This window comes from Lygodium microphyllum, chromosome 4, assembly GCF_053477565.2.
Source record: "Lygodium microphyllum isolate KBCC chromosome 4, Lygodium_microphyllum_v1.1.10, whole genome shotgun sequence".
Classification (NCBI taxonomy): Eukaryota; Viridiplantae; Streptophyta; class Polypodiopsida; order Schizaeales; family Lygodiaceae; genus Lygodium; species Lygodium microphyllum.
In genome coordinates, this window is record NC_141138.1 from 178,424,746 (window position 1) to 178,438,058 (window position 13,313).

Genomic DNA, 13,313 nt, shown 5'->3' on the forward strand with positions numbered 1-13,313 from the left:
GCAAGAAGATCATTTCAAAGGACACGAATAGCAAGGGCGCTGACCTAGAGTCTAAGTTACAATAATCCTGGTTGATGCTGTTTTAGGGGAACGGAATGGGACTATGCCTTATGGCAAAGAGATCGAGCCTTGTATCCCTCTCGTTTCCTATTCTGCTTCAGATTTGTCCTGGAAATATTGATGGCAACTCAAGGTCCCCTTCCTAGTCAGATTTGTCCTGGAAATATTGATGACAGGACAGCAAATGTAGTCCCATTGCCAATTTTTAAGGGAGAGTACAATGAAGACCCTAATCTTCATGTAGCAGAATTTATGGTAGCATGTGTGGCTAACAATGCCAGAATCCCTGAGCATTGGTTAGCAATATTTCCCGCCACTTTCAAAGGCGTGGCATTTCAATGGTATGAGAAACAAGCAGCAGGAACTTTTGGCACATGGGACAACCTAAAGTTGGCCTTCCTCACTAAATTCAGGCGTGAAGGTTTTGAAGAGTGGATGCGAGAGGAGTTCATGAACCTAAGTCAGTTCTCTAGAGAATGAGTAGAAGCTTATGTCTTGTGAATGGAATCCATCCTGAAGAGATGGACTAACCATCATTTGGACGAAGGTATCCATAAATGAGTGTTTCTCAGATGCTTACAACCAAAAGTTTGCAAGTTCGTGGATTTGAGAAGACCAGTCAATCTGCAAGCTGCAGTGGAAGGTGTAAGATTGTATGACGCAAGGTTGTTAATGAATGCAAGAAGAGGAGTCTTACCTCCTCCCATGCCATGAATGGTATACCCACCAAATGCAATCCCAAGGACAGTTCCCTACCCCTATCTCCAAATGCAAACAGTGCTGCAGTATAATGCACCTAATCCACTGTGGTCGTCACAGACGATAATGCTTCAAATGATGGTTCAACCACAATAACAGTGGCCTCAATGAGTTCCTCCAATGGCCACTCAACAACATTGGAACCCTACCAACTGGAATCAACAATCTCAAGTCTCAACAGGAGCTCTGAATTAGAACCAAAACATAGGACCTTTTGGATCAACCCAACCAGTGTATGCAATAATTACAGAAGCTTCCCAAAACCCTACTACAAGTACTTCAAGAGGTGAAAATCTGAAGGATTACTTATCCAACTCAATTGCAAGTATCAAGAAAGAGCTTATGGATGTGATTACTGAGCAATTACAGATGGTGAAGGTGAATACTGCCAATATATCCACCCCTACAGGAGTTGGGAGAGATGTAATGCGCTCTAATACATGGTGCGGAAAGTGTCATTAGGCAGGACATTTAGCCACTGAATGTACCCGAAAACCAACCATTCTTGGATCCTTTTGTTCCTACTGTTTGCGGAAAAACCATACAAAGGATATTTGCTCTCTAAAAGAGATGCACGAACGAGGACAGAAAGATGAAAATGCAAGATTCAACTTGCTAAAATCCAAAATGACAACACAGGATATTGGACCAAAGCCTAGGGAGTTTGGTCCTAATTTCAGTCCAAGGAGGTTTCCCTCTCAAAGTTACAGAGGACGAAAGTTTGGCGGTGGTCAGAGATCCAAGGTGGAATGTTAGAGATGTGGGGAAAAGGGTCATATATAACCAAATTGTCCAAACCCCAGAAGATGTATGGATTACAAGCCCTTATGTAGCCGATGCAAAGGAGAAGGCCACACTGCAAAGGATTGTCCAAGTCCAGCCCTTGTCAAGGTCAATGCCATTGATAGCCAACAGAAGGTACAAGAGCCTGCCTCTAATTTGGTAGAGTTGAAAGTTACCGTTATCACGAGTGCCAAGAAGAAGGAACCAGTTGTCCAGAAAGAGAACAACTCTCATGCCAAGACTGTGAAGTTCAACTTGCCAACAGACAGACAGAGCAGTACAGGACAAAACAATGCAGTACAGAGCACTACAGTGCCACAAAGAGTCACAGAGACAGTCCTAGAAACAAGACCAGAGGTCCAGGAGATAGATCATACAGAAGCAATTCCAAAAACACAAGAAATGTTGATGTTGCCATTGCTAGAAGAAAAAGGAAAGATGAAAATCGGTGTAGCCCCATTCCCTAGCAGGCTGGAGAAGCATGTGGATCCTATCAAAGATTATTACTTGGCTATACACTTTTAAACCTAACTTAACATTCTGGCAGCTGCTAATGCTGTCTCCTAGCTCCTGAAAGAAATTCAAAAGCATCTTGATAAGAAGACGCATACTAATGATTGCTCCCCCAACAACAATAAAGTCCAACAGAGCCGCAAAACTTGCAAAGGAAGTAGATGTGGCTAACGCCTTCCTAGATGCTTTATCTTAGATGCATTGATTGATGGAGGTTCATAAGTTAACATAATGACGGATGTGACAATGAAGGACTTAGGGTTACAAGGAATTCATCCTACACAGTGGCTTATCAGATTGGCAGACCAAAGCAAAATTAAATCGTTGGGCATCCTCCCATACATAAAAACAACCCTTGCAGGAAGAGATTATTGGCTCACATATTTGGTGGTCAAACCAAATTCTTATGGGACCTCATACCCTCTGCTGTTGGGAAGACCTTCGCTTTTTGAAGTGAGGGCCAGGACAGATTGGTTCAAAGGAACCCTAACCCTAGGCAGAGGACCCAACAAAGTGGTGTTTAAGTTGTATGGATCGCAAAAAGGCAATGGATCCACATCCATCGAATTCATAGTTGAATCCTCCAATGAGGTACACCAGGAGATGAAGAGGCTATTAAACAAATCTTTCCTAAGAAAACAGAGGCACAGTCCCTAACAGTGGGCACTGCAAGTCAACTATCAAGGGAAACAAAGTCCTTGTCCATGGGAGAATACCTCCTGTCTCAACTAGAATTGACTTCTGAAATCGCCTCTAACAGTGATATAGAGCATGGATGTAGTGTTGTTTCTATTACATGGCAGTCGTAGAGACAATAGTAGAGACAGAGCCAGAGGCAAACGAAGAAGTAGACACAGAGGCAGAAGATCTGCTCTTCTTCTACAGAGCCTCTACAGAAGCAGAGACAGAGCCTCTAGAGGAAGAGGATGGACATGATGAGGAAGAAAATGAAACAGGTTATGAAAGTGCAGTCGAAGAAGATCCTCTGATAGTGGATGATGTTTTTGAAGTCCCTATAGAGACCTCAGAGGTTGAAGATCTCGGGATGTTGGAGGGAAAACCCATGGTTCCATTTGGGTTGACCACAATAGACCAAAAAGTATGTAGCATTTGCATAAGCAATGGATCAAAGGCATAAAATTTAACTTCACCAGTGGCTCCTATCACCCTGACCGTTCAATCCAGATAAAAGATGATGATGATGCCCCCTGCCAACAAAAGCCAAAGCTATCAAAGCCTCGGCTTCTAGAAGGTCTGTGCTATGTGACATTTCTGGATACATCCTCTGAAGATGAATCCCTAAGTCTAGAAGAAATCACTACTCATATAGAAGCAAACAAAGCTCTGATACCCTTCTAGCAATCTCAATAAAAAAATGAGTCATCTGTTCATAAGGAGGACACTAGTCCTAGTGGAACATTAGACGATGACACTACTCCCTTGAAAGAGTGAGATCTCTATCCAGAAGCAATCCGTGGGACATTTATCCGCGAAGTGGAAGGTGAAAGACAAGTAACATCTTGGATACTAACGGTACTGAACGCCACCTGAAAGTGGGCCTCAATCTTCCAAAAGAAGAACTAGTGGTCCTGGGAGACTTATTAAAGAAGAACTTAGACGTGTTTGCTTGGTCATATAAAGATCTAAAGGGGATTGATCCCACAGTATGCCAACATCACATTGACCTAGAGCCTGATGCCAAACCTATAAGGCAAAGACAAAGGCGTATGAATCCTAATTATTTTGCTCTGGTAAAGGTTGAATTATTGAGGCTTCTTGAAGCCGAGTTCATTTATCTCGTGGCTAACAGTGAATGGGTTTGGTCCATTGTGGTAGTACCCAAGAAGAATGGGAAACTTCGAATATGTGTAGACTTTCGAAAACTCAATTCGAAGACGAAGAAGGATCATTTCCCTATCCCTTTTACAGACCAACTGTTGGACATACTGGCATGTCATAAGCTATATTCCCTCTTGGATGGATTCAACGGATATATAACCAAGTCCAAATCATAGAAGAGGACCAATCCAAAACAACCTTCACCACAGAATGGGGGACCTATGCCTATAGAGTGATGCCATTTGGGCTTTATAATGCTCGTACCACCTTCCAACGAGTAATGATGGCTGCTTTCCAGAATCATTTGCATGATCTCATTGAGGTATATCTTGATGACTTTTGTGTCTATAGCTTAATCCGTGAGCACTAGGGACACCTAGAGCAATGTTTTGACAGATGCCGAGAGTATGGGATTTCTCTCAACCCCAACAAATATGTCTTTGGCATCTCATCAGCAGTTCTTTTGGGCCATATTGTCCTTGCACAAGGGATTGCAATAGACTCGGCAAAGATTGAGAAGATTACCGCCTTGACATCACCAACAAACCTCAAGCAATTGAGAGGATTTCTTGGCCATGTAGGTTACTACAGAAGATTTATTGTACATTTTGCAACCAAGGTAGCCCCTCTGCACAAGCTCCTAAGGAAAGATGTGGAGTTCCTTTGGACTAATGAAGGAGCCTTTAATACTCTAAAACAGTGCCTTATGCAAGCATCTATCTTGCAGCCTCCTGACTGGACGAAGGAGTTTCATGTGCACACAGATGCATCAGTCGAAGGGCTAGGTGTTGTTCTATGTCAAAAGGGCCCCTCTAAATTAGATCAATCGATATATTATGCAAGCCGGAAGGTCACTGATAGGGAATGGAACTATAGAGTGATAGATCTTGAGTGCTTGGCAATGGTGTTTGCACTAGAGAAGTTTCGACACTATTTATTGTCAACGCGTTTCAAGTTCTACGTGGATCATGAAGCCCTGCCCTTCCTAATGAGCAAATCAGATGTTAAAGGACGAGGATGAGATAGTTGCTCCTATTCCAGGAGCTCAATTTTGAAGTGGTCACTAAGCCTCGCCGTTTCAATGTCCTAGCCGATCATTTATCATGGATCCCTTAAACTGCAGAAGAGGAACAAGATGATCCAGACCTTCTTGATGCTTCCTTGTTTCTAGTTGAAACTGTTACTCCCTCGTATGTAAACATAGCCAACCTCCTGGAAACTCAACAATATCCTCTTGGCATCTCAAGTCGTGAGAAAAAGAAGCTTCTGTTAGAATCAGCCACGTACACCTTACTAGGTGGTGCATTGTACAAGAGAGACAAAGATGAAGTGCTGCGAAGATGTGTTGTAGGGGATGAAATCGGCATAGTATTGAAAGCATGCCATGATGAACCATGTGGTGGACACTTTGCAGGAGAAGCAATAGCCAGGAAGTCTCTGTTAGCAAGATACTGGTGGTCGACCCTCCACAAGAATGCATATGACTATTGTAAGAGATGTGATACTTGTCAGAGCAAATAGGGAAACCCACCAAAACAAGTGCCATGCCACTGCAACCTATTCTTCCCCTAAAGCCGTTCAAGAAGTGGGGGATTGATTTTGTGGGTCCCATTGATCCACCGACCAGATGGAAGTAGAACAGATACATTTTAGTATGTACGGATTATGTCACAAAGTGGTGTGAAGCTAAAGCTCTGAAGTGGGACGATGGTAACAGCATATCCCTGTTCATGTACAAGAATATTATCACCCGTTTCGGCAGTCCCCTCAAGTTGGTAAGTGAGAGAGGTACTCATTTCCTTAACAAAATCATGGAGGAGCTGACAGAGCTATATAAGATCCACCATCGCAAGTCCACTCCCTATTACCCCAAAGCCAACGACCAAGTTGAAGTCACCAATCGCATCCTCTGCTTGATCCTTACAAGAACGATTACTGCACATCATCGCGACTGGGACGATCGACTTACAGAGGCCCTCTAGGCATACAGAACCTCCCATAAGGCAACTACATAACAGACCCCTTTCCAGTTAGTGTATGGTATAGAAGCCGTCTTTCCTGTTGAACTAGAATTGCCCTCTTTGCGAGTGGCAGTTAAAGAATGCTTGGGAGATGATGAGTCACTGCAATGCCACCTCCTACACTTGGAATGCTTGCATGAGATATGGAGAATGGCCCTATAGTATGGAAACCACTCAAGCGCGACGCAAGGCCTATCATGACAGTTTCATTAAGCACAAGGAGTTCAAAGAAGGTGATCTTGTCCTAGCCTATGATTCAAGATTTGGCAAGTTTCCTAGCAAGCTTCAAAAATGGTGGATGGGCCCATACAAGGTACTTGTTGTCAATCCTAATGGCTCTGTTCAAGTGCAGACCATTGATGCTTGTGATGATCCTTTCCTGATCAATGGCCATCATCTAAAGAAGTACTTCTCTCCTTGGGGATCTTAACAATCACAGTCGACCTACCCTTTCCCTTTTGGGCATCACACTGTCCTTCTCTTTGTGCTTCTGATAGCCCTTATGATTCTTCTCATGAGGCGGTCTCATTCTGCTAGCCCCTCATAGATACCTCTCAATCCGAGCTTGTTCTCTTCTCGTCTGATCCAACAACGGTAGCGAGGTTGGTCCTAACACATGGTATTTCTACCATTCTCTTTCTTAATGAAAAAAAGAAAAAAGAAAAATACAAAAAAAAGCAAACAAACATAACTGTTATGGGAGAAAATGAAGAAATTTCCTATCATAACAGGCCGCGTTCCAAGAAAAGGTGGAAACACCCTTGGGTGGGAAGCTGACTATGGAAAAGGTGGTAACTCCCCACAGTTTAGGATAGCTGACTCACGAGCCGCACCTTTTCAGCAAGTAATTTAAAGCCACCTCCCTTAGTGCGATGTCTCTGCAACATCAGTCTGTCTGTCCTACTTAACAAACAATCTTTCTTACAAATCATTGAAGTACGAGACTTGTTGGCTGCCTCCCTGGCTGTGCCTCCTCTTTAAGATCCTGATGACAACAGTTGACATGATCTTCATTACCAACTCCTTGAGTGATGTGAGCTTTCATCCTAACAGGATGGGGACGTGGGTATGGGCTACCCTTTGTATCTATCAACGAGTGAGATAGAGGGTGGGGTGAGTGACCAATCTTTCCCTTCAAATTAAATGAGAGGTGAGATGTGCGAACAGAGTGTTGCATGCACAGGATGGGCCTCTCAATGCACAACACACGATCTATTCCTGTACACTACACCATAAGGATCCCTGGCCTTACTTCTTGCACTATATGTCGGCAAACGATGGGATGCACTATTGCACCATTAAAAGCGCACAAGGCATACAAGCTCTACACAAGTGATAGTGAGGATTACATTAATGGGTTTCAAGAATGGGCTACCCTCTGTATCTTTCAACATAGCATGAGACAGAGAGTGAACTAAGTGTGCCGGATGTTTCTTCAATCAAGTATGGAGAGGTGAGGATTGAGGGATGTTACAACAATTGGAGTCTGGTACATTCCCGTTTCCCTCTACACCCATGGGATGGGTCTCTGCCATTAGCACAAGACACGTCACTGTGTTCTGTACACAGTAATGCAAGGCTCCCTGGCCTTCCTGCTTGCACCTATGCCAAACGGGGTTGGATGCACTAATGCACCATCAATTGTGCACCCTGGCATACTCCCTCTGCACCACCCTCTTTTTGATTCCTAAAACGGGTGCGAGATCTAGGTTTCCATCAATATTAACTCGAGTGATGTAAGTTATGGGGCGAGGTACTGTTCTCTCATTCCATTTGAGTGCCCATAAGTTGAGTGACTCTCTTTCGTCAACGACACCTCCCCCGATGGGCTTTATCAACTAGCTACCTCCCTGGGTGCTGCTGCATGTCCCTGCCATGCTGGCTGAACACTCGAGCAAGCCGTGGTACCTCTCTTGCAGCCAAGTCCAACCCTTTTGTAGCAGTGACGGTTCCTTCAACCATACGTGAAACAGGCCAAGTGTTCCTAATCTTACTTTTCTGTTTGCAAGGGTATGTGATGTCTTAAGTGTGGGAATGCCAACGTTTAGTTGGTTTAAAAGTCTGTGGCCATGTTGATTAGTCTACTCTGCCCGTTAAGGTTTTAAGTGTGGGGACACGTCCCTACGTGTCTGATGTGCATACCCCCTGCATATGCCTCAAGTTGATCATGCATGTATGCCATGACCTCTTTCTGCCCTCATGGCGTCCCTTTCCCACCCACCCATCTAAGTTTATCCCACCCTTTGGGCCGTTCCTTCCCTATTTCCCTTTATCCCTTGTTTTGACGTTTTGCATGTGAACGCATCCTACGTTCCCCGAAATCCAAATCCAACCTTACAGCCCTCTTTGTCCCTTTTCACTGCCCATTTTTCCTTTTTACCAACCCCTGTTTCGACTGATGGTTCTTGAGTTATTAATTTTTAAAGCATTTCTCGTAAATTAGACGATTTTCTATGTGAACGCACCTTTATTGCTTCCGAACAACAATCTGACATGAGAACCTTGTCCTCCATCTTCCTCTTGATCTTTTTTCTTTTTTCTCCCTATCCTTCCGATGCACGGTTCATTCGATATTAATTTTTGTGCGTTTTTGAGCCCTTTTCATGTATATTTTTAACATTTTTCCATGTGAACATGCCCTATTTTCACCAAAAATCCAATTTCATTTGATTGCTGTGTCCCGCTAACCTTTTTTCCCATTTTTCCTTTTTTCTCCATCTTATTTCGACTACTGTATTTTTCATTATTAATTTTTAACTATATTTTCAGTTTTGTTTTCGGTGTTTTTCTCATGTGAACCCCTTCTAACTCCACCGGACGTGAGTTTAGACATGATAGTCCTGTGTATCCCCTTCATGCATACATTTTCTTTTTTTACTGCCCTTCATTTTGCTGCTCGGTTCTTTCTGTATTCATCTTTGAGCCCATTTTCGAGTTCATTTTTTGGGTTTTTTCTATGTGAATGCATCCTCTCTCGGTCAAAACCGTGTGTTGATGTGATAGCTTTGCCAGGCACATTTTTCATTATTTCTGCCCTGCGTTTCGGTGAGCGGATTTTTTCATATTAATCCTCGTATTTATTTTTGGAACAGTTTTTCATGTTTTTCTATGTGAACACCCTAGTTTTGCCCCAGAACCCGTGTTGCAGTTTTATGTCATCTTCCCCTCGTCTCCTGGCACATTTTTCCTTTTTACGGTCTTTCGATCCGGTGTACGGTTTGGGTTTTATTAATTTTTCTTTCTCTTAATGTGTGGCTACGTCTCTTGTGTCGCGGGTGAACGCGCATGTTTTGGTTTTACACGCCTCGGGACACCCCCGTGACCTTTGTGCCTCTCATGTCATTGTGTCTGCCCTGTCTAATCCTACCGATGCAATTTTTTTTACTCCCGCCCCACGCATGCGCGCGGTTCGGGGGTGCGCTCACCTTTTAATGGATTTCAAAACAGAAAAAAAAAACCCTAACAATTCACCCCTACCACCAAAAACAAAAACCCAAAAAAACAAAAAACAAAAACACCAAACACAAAAACAACAGAAAAAAAACACAAAACAAACAAAAATACAAAAAAACCAAAACAAAACCACCCAACCCTCAAAACACACCACAACTCACAAAATAATACTAATTTTTTTAAAAAAAACAACAAAAAAACCCGCAAACACACACCCGCATGCCCCATCCATGTTATTTCAATAAAAATTACAAAAAAATACCAACTACTTACCTATTCGGCCACATCCTCCATCGCCTTCCCTTCGTCCATGGTCCTCTCCCACCATCGTCTCCCCTCCCTCCCTCGTCCTCTTCTTCCATCGCTTCCCCTCCTCTCCTCCCCTTCTCCTCCTCGTCGATCACCTTCACTTCCCTCCCTCTTCCTCTTCATCGCCGCCTCCTCCATCCTCCTTGCCTCCTTCGCATCACCCTCCCTCCCTCCTCTCCTCTGCCGCCTCCTCCTCCCAACGCCTCGCTGCCCCCCTCCGTCTCCTCCATCCTCCTCACCTCCTTCGCATCACCCTCCCTCCCTCCTCTCCTCTGCTGCCGCCTCCCACAACGCCTCGTTGCCCCGCTCTGTCTCCTCCATCCTCCTCCCCTCCTTCGCATCACCCTCCCTCCCTCCTCTCCTCTCCTCCGCCACCACCTCCTCCCAGCACCTCGCTGCCCCCCTCCGCCGCCTCCTCTTCCTCCTCTCACCTCCTCTTCCTCCTCTCGCCTTCTCCTCTTCCTCCTCTCGCCGCCTCCTCCTTCCTTCTCCTAACCCTCCTCTAGTTACCTAACCCTCCTTTAGTTCACTAACTAACTTAGTTAACTAAGTTAACTGACTTAGTTAACCTAACTTAGTTAACTAACCTCACTTAGTTCACTAACCTGACTTAGTTAACTAACCTGACCTAGTTAACTCACCTACCCCTCATTTAATTAACCTCCGCTGGTCACACTAACCTAACCCCCCTCTAACCTAACCCCGGTTTCCCCCCTTCTAGCCCCCTTTCCTACCCCTACACCACTCTACCCCCACCCTCTACACGCAGGCCACTTGCTGCCTGGTGGTTCCGTGTCTACGTGTGTTCGTGTGGGTGCCATAGCTTCTTCACATGATCGGGAGCTGCCCGTGCTGCGTGTTCATGCACAAGGACGCGTGTTTGATCTTCCCCGTGGGGTGGTGCGTGCCGTCTCCAAGCACATACAGTTGTTTACACGCAGCCCGGGTATCTCTTTTGATTTTTCATAAACCCGAGAAAAATACCTTAAAAATGCCTTAAAACACTTTAAAACATTTAAAAAATCATAAAAATTCAATTAAATTTTTTTTACAAACAAATTCCTTACTGAATTGGGTAATATTTTGGTTGATCTTGCTGATTATAATATAGAGAATTAAATGCAAAAAATTTAACAATATTTAAAATCCTTTTAAAATTCACTAAAAATTGAGAAAATTTCATTAAAAATCCCTAAAAATCAAAATTAAATCCAAAAAATCACAAAAATATCCATCAATGCATTTGACTGCTTTTGGGATATTTTCTGAGCTGAAAACACCTTGAAACATGATCATCCTATTATTTTTGGACCCAAATGATAAACTTTTAATCTAAATTCATTAAAAAATTTATTTTAAACTCCAAAAATAAGTTGCCAAATTACAAAATAATTAAAAAATTTTACAAATCCATTGTTGAAGCCTAATGGTTTCATTTCCAATTAGGTTTGATTGATACTCTAATAAATGAAACATTCTAAACTAAAAAAATATACAAAAAAAACACAAAATACAAAATCAAAACACACTTAAATTATAAATTTTTTTAAAAATAATAATATAAAAATAAAATAATGATAATAACAATTTCGCCCAAACACTAATCAATATTACTTAAACCAAATGTGATCCCACTAACATTACCTTGATATTTATTTTGTTTTTTTAAATAATAAGGTGTTTTATTTTTTCCAATCAGTGGTTTTTACTTTTTTGTTGGATTCCTTATATTTGGGACTACTCACTGCGTCCTCAGTCTCTTGCATACAGACCCCTACTAGGTATCTATTTTTCGTGCTTTATTTATTTTGGTCATTCCTTAAGCATAGTTAATTGTTAAAATGAACTTTATTCACCCACTTTTTTACGTGCACTCGCGCTAAACACACATTTTTCTAATAACTTAAAATCAACCCGCTGTTCACTTTGCATGCGCTACGTGCGCTTCAGATGCACTTTAATTTTTTAATAAAAACGAACTAGCCGTCACAAAAATGTATGCCCTAAAAAAGAAGAGCACTTCAGACACATTAAATTTTTAATCAATGAATATGCATTTAGACACTTAAGTCTGGGGATCACAGTTCGGGTTTCGTTAAAAGCACTGTTTCACATTAATAAATTGTAACTAACAATTTAAAAATGAACCGCCATTTTCTTATTAAGGTTTACAACCTAATAAAATTTCAACCATTGTTAATAATTTCTTAAAATGAACCCTTCACTAAAATCATTCCCCTCACTACACATTTTTTTTCCTTTTTAATAAATATGCTTTGTGGGATGGGTATGTATAGTCCTTTAAGGTGATATTGCTTATCAAAGTTTTGGTTATGTCCTGATTAGGTTTTTGAGGTATTATGGTTTGATTGTGTGATATGATTATGGGTGCAGTTTGTAGTTTTCCTTTTTTTTTTGCCTGCTACGGGGTCTTGGATGCCTGCTTGTTGCATAGCATGAAGCTTTCGATCGCATATGTGTAGGGGTCATACCGAAATTTTTCTAAGATGTGCGTTGTTTGGGGTTGTCAATTGGTTAGTTACGTCTGTGTGTGCTTATTTTGATCGATTTCTTTTTTATAGCTATTTTGTTGTTTTGCAGGCATTCTCTGTGATTGTCTGTGTTTGTGGTGTGTGTGTATATTCCATCTGAATGGCGCCTCAAGCTCCTCCTCCTGTTCATATGTCCCATTGATCAGTAGGGATTATTCTTCCCTACTGACTTTTGAGCCTATCACGAAAGTTGACCTTGCATCTTTTGTGGCTGCTTCACTCCCTTTGATTCTCGACGATCCAGCCCTATGTGATGAGTTTAATGTGTCATACAGTAAGAAATCAGGCTTGGTTCATGGTACTTCCATGGTTTTGACACCTAGAGGATTAGGGAAGGCTTTGTCTCTTCCCTACAAAGGAGAACCCTTTGTTACAGCCGGACAGTTATTCTCAAATGACGAGATTGTCAAGCTGTTATAGAAGCAGACTGAAGAGGTCCTCGATGTCAAGAAGATAATTAACACTTTAGGAGTGTCTTTTTCAATGATCACTGATTCTCTCTAGAAGCTAGTCTGCCAATTTCTCCAAGATAGGTTTATGCCTGCCAAGACACCATTCCACTATTTGTCCAAGGAGCTCTTCACAACTTCCAAGATGGTGTTAAAAGGGGTTTCCATTGACTAGAGTACTTACCTTCTTACAAAGATGGACCAACATTTTGTCAAAGTGACCAAAGGGAATATTACCAATGTAACCTATGGTTCATATTTATATGCTTTTTTGACATATTCCCGCCTTAAGAAGGGTGTGCTTCCTCCTCCTCCATCTGATCAAGTTCCTCCCCCTCCACCTTCAGAGGATTCAGAACCCATTGACATAGAGGATCTTGATTCCCCTCCTTCATTGGTAATTCGGCAGAAGCGCTTGAAGTGTGTGGCAGAGAAAATTCCCCCGGTCATTCCTTCAGTAACAGTTCCTGCTACCTATGGAAGTGACCTCCCTGCCTACCTCACATGAAATAACTTATTCAGGGCACATCAAGAGGGTTCTTTGAAAATATCAGTTCCTTCGCTGAACAGTTTAT